The following is a 4595-nucleotide window of genomic DNA, read 5'->3' as shown; positions in this document are numbered from 1 at the left end:
GGTCAATCGATGTACACCATTCGTTGCTGGAATTCGAAGGAAAAAGAACCGCTACTATGACTGGCGCGTCACCGTTATCTCATTGGTGGCATTGAAATTGCAGGAGAAACCAGTTCGGAACTGTTGCATACCGGTTGTGGCGCACTTGGCGCATACGTATGGCTACTCGTATTCGGGGGAAAATTACCCGTTGGTTAAACTTGGTCATGGTCATATTCCCCTCTGTTACTTTTTCCTTTTCCCACATTAATGATAAAGATCGCCCTTGAAAACCATTTCGTTACTGTAGAACACCGACGATAAGGCAATTATGCATGGTAAATTGATAAACACGTATCTCGTTCACTATTTTTGTCACTCATGTGCTTCGGCCATATCGCCCTTTTCGGTAGCTGAGATCAAAATTCTATACACGGACAAAATATACGCCTTGTGGCGAACAACATTTAAGCCAAACAATAATCCTCTAGCTCGTATGCAAAAGTTTGTGCTGTTTTATCAGACGTTTTTAAATTTGAGACGCCAGTGAAACACGAGCTAAAGTTGTACCTAATTTGTACATAAGGTTTAAGGGTACGTTTCATACAAACGGGTAGAGGCCTTCAATTAATTATCGGCATGTTGGTACGCAGGTAAATAATTAAATAGAAAGTACGATCGTTCTAGAGATTCAGGTACGATGCTGCTAGAGATTCAGGTAGATGCTTCTATTGATTCAGGTACGTTTAAGACACAACAGTTCGCGTGGCGCGTGATCGATAGCATTTTTAGCGCTATCTTGCCCTCCCTTTTTTTCAAAAAATCATAGATGAGGGCAGACACCACCGATTTTGGCTTCGTTGAGCCGGTTTTCGGTACCGTAAAAAACACAACACCAAGCGTAGCTCTGGCTGCATCAAACCAATCTCGCAAAACAAAACAGTTTTGGAAACGTATGCTGTAAACAGCCAATCATATCGCGCGGGGGTGGTATGCTGACGGGGGTATATAAAATAACCACAATACCCGTCTGCACCAAATGATGGTTTTTGGGTTTAATTTTTTTGTTGCACACAATGACAACCTTTTAGAACTTTCATTTCCCATATCAAAGATTTTTCCCCCGTTAAGCCGGTTTTCAGTACCGTTAAAAACACAAAATCAAGCGTAGCTCAGGCTGCATCAATCCAATCTCGCGAAACAGTACTGTTTTGGAAACGTTGGAAACGAAATAGCGTCAAGTTGGTGACAAGGTAGCAAGTTGGCGTAGAATAATTATAAACTATTCATGTTGTACCCAACAAAAAACCATACGTTGCCAAGGCGCTATCTGGCCTGTAAGGTGGACATATGGGTGATTCAAGGTTTGTACCCAAGTATGGCCAAGTATGGTGAAAACAGGGTAAGGTACCAAGTACCACGAATAACTTCGGCCGTAGATGGCATAGCGAGACAATTGGCATATCGTTGGAAAGGTCTTGGGGAGACCTATCTACTCTGAAAGTTGCAAAGAGAAATCGGGTTTTTAAACACATTTTACTTTTGGGTTTTTTTCGATCCGACGCTTAGTTCGCCCGCAATCGCGAGAAAACGGAAAAACACGTTTACAAAATTCGTCCGGAATTTTGTGAACGCTCTCCATACATTTTCACCTTTGGGTCGTGAATACCGGCTGACCGATAAGAGATAGCGACTTGTCGTAGAATATTTATATGTTGGACGTTGGAAGACGCAACTTTCATTATATGGGAGCAACCTGATCAGGGTGCTCTAAGTCGGTCGTTTGGTCGGTTTATGTTTTTTGCCGACCATGTGCTGTAGCAGGTAGAGGTACCTTTCATGAATTATAACTCGGTCAGTTTGCCACCGAGCGACAAGTTGCGGTATGATTTGGAATGGTATTGAAAGGAACTATTGCGGAAAAATACGAACAGAAAATCAGCATGTTGGTGGGCGAAGCTATTAGTGAAACATAGAGCAACAAGGGTCCAAAAACGAATGAAATGAGACTTGAACCAAGAATAACGGCAAGTTGGAGACGAGGTAGCAAGTTGGCGTAGAATATTTATAAACTGTGCATGATATGACCAACAAAAAACTATATTGGGCCAAGGCGCTGGCTGGCCTCCAAAGCGGTGATATGGGTGATTCATGTTTTGCACCCAAGTACTAACAAGTATGGTGAAAACAGGGTAAGGTACCAAGTACCATGAATAACTTCGGCTGTAGATGGCCTAGCGAGACAATTGTTATATCGTTGGAAAGGTCTTGGGGAGACCTATCTACCCTTGAAGTTTCATGACGCTGAATTGAAAGACCACGGAGATATTAGGTGATGATGGTCCAATTCGGGGACCAAGTCGCAGGAAATGGCACTTGACCAAAATCACCCTTGGAAGGTGAATACCGGCTTACCGGTAAGAGATAGCGACTTGGCGTAGAATATTCATACGTTTGGCAGGTAAAGACGCAACTTTCATTATATGGGAGCAACCCGATCAGGGTGCTCCAAGTCGGTCGTTTGGTCGGTTTATGTTTTGGGCCGACCATGTGCTGTACCAGGTTGAGGTACCTTTCATGAATTATAACTTGGTCAGTTTTTCACCGAGCGACAAGTAATCCCCAAGAGTTCGTGTTTGGTGTTTTGTCCTACCAGAAACAGGTGTGAAAGTTTGTGCGCCATGCTAGCGGCCAACTTGCCGGATTCATTTGCCCAGCACCGGACAGAGGAAAAAGCGCAGATTATAAAGTCTCTCCAGGATGACGGGTCCGTTGCACCAATCCTTCCGCATTCGTTTCGTGTCGGGGTCGCGTACCATCACGGTAGGTTAACGCAGGACGAGCGACGTATGATCGAGGATGCATTCCGGGCCGGCATCCTTTCGGTGATCGTGTGCACTTCCACTCTAGCCGCCAGTGTGAATCTTTCGGCAAAACGTGTAATAATCTGCTCTCCCTACATTGGGAGCGATTTTTTTACGCTAAGTCGCTACAAACAAATGGTTGGCCACGCAGGGCGTGCGGGTAAACGCGACACCGGCGATTCCATACTTATTTCCGCCATGCGCGATATTCCGCAAATTTGCGAGATGTTCTGCTCACCACTGGACTTCGCCGAGTCGGCGCTCTTGGAAGACGAAGGAGCCTGCTTGAAATCGCTCGTACTCGGCTCGATCGGGCTCGGTCTTTGTAAGACACGGAATGCGCTTCAAGCGATGGTTGGAAGCACGCTGCTAGCGCAGCAAGCGAAGCGACGCGAAATCGATCTCGAGGCCATCACCGATGAAACGATCGTGCAGCTGTATCAGGGCAATGCGATCAAGGCAACGCACGATAGCTGTCTGCGCAATCCCACGAACATGGTTGTACAAATCAGTGCCGCAGATGGACGATCGGAGGAAGCGGTAGGACAGGCGTTCGTTCGAGTATACAAGACACCTTCCCGTCCGGGTAAGGTTTTCAAAACGATCGATCGAACGAGCCCGCTGGAAGTGATCAACCTTGGCAAGGCGGCCATCCGAGCCGGGTTCGACATAGAGCGAGCGGTCCGGTTCTACAACGAGATGCAGGAACTAGGCAAACGACTGTGTGTGCTCGATGAGTTCGATCTGCTTTTCCTCATTCTGCTGGAGGACGGATTGGAAGTATATTTCAAAATTGAGGATTTGATCATTCTGGTAAGTACCCCTATGTTAACGATAGCAAGTATTGTTTCTTAAACGTTAAGTGTTATACACCGCAAGTTAAACCACAAACAACCGTGAAATATATTTGTATCCTATTTGTATTATTTGTATGTATTTGTTATCTGAAACTTTTCTTTTTCATAGCTCCATAGAGCGAACCACGCTAAAGCATTTGTTTGAAAAGCACTCAAATACCATTTGTTTTGTTCTTGTATCGTTTTTTCAAAATCGAGTAGTGATGGATGAAGTAATTTTTGATGAAATTTTAGAAATGCTTTTTCTAAGAGCGAATCATGGAAGACTGTCTTCCAGTTTGTTCTTGTCTTTTCTAGGTCTTCCTCAACATATTTTTTTTAAAAATAACTATAAAAAAATCTTAAGCTTCAGTTCAGCAAGATGGAAGGATTAAAGTTACTATAATTTCATCACATCCGACTTTCACGTAGCTTTGCAAGAAAAATTGTAAACGTTGAAGTGTAGTGGTTGGACATCAAAAGAATAAACGAGTTTTCAAGTATAGAGGCAATCGTAAAAATGGATTAGTACGGTGATAAGGATGTGCCCTTGATATTAAGCATTAAAAAGAGGTTCAATTCAAAAAGATTATTAACTGACTGCAATACTTTTTCAGACCAGTAAACTCTCGGATGCACTGCGGAAAATCGCCGCAAGGTACAACATCAGTCAAGTGGTTATAGAGAAAATTCTAAAGCGCCGCACTGCACCCGACGAGACAATGTTCCTAATGCAGCGTTTCTTCCGTGTGCTTATCGTACACGACCTTTGGAGCCAAACGGATCTCCAGGAAGTTGCCCTCAAGTACCCGCGTGAGCGCGGGGGCGATTCAGACGCTAATGACCGCCGCCGCTGGACAGCGCACAGTTTGCTGCGGATGTGCGAGGAAATCCCGGAACTGTGGGCGTTCCAGCA

The 4595-nt window shown here is 44.6% G+C and overlaps 1 pseudogene; it reads left to right on the top strand.

Annotated features, from left to right (window-relative positions):
* The first annotated feature begins 701 nt into the window (after positions 1 to 701).
* Positions 702 to 4590, top strand: LOC131270455 (helicase POLQ-like; annotated as a pseudogene).
* Positions 4591 to 4595: the final 5 nt, after the last annotated feature.

This window comes from Anopheles coustani (assembly GCF_943734705.1).
Source record: "Anopheles coustani chromosome X unlocalized genomic scaffold, idAnoCousDA_361_x.2 X_unloc_31, whole genome shotgun sequence".
Taxonomy (NCBI): Eukaryota; Metazoa; Arthropoda; class Insecta; order Diptera; family Culicidae; genus Anopheles; species Anopheles coustani.
The sequence above is the reverse complement of the archived record's forward strand: the minus strand, read 5'-3'. Positions and strand labels throughout refer to the sequence as shown.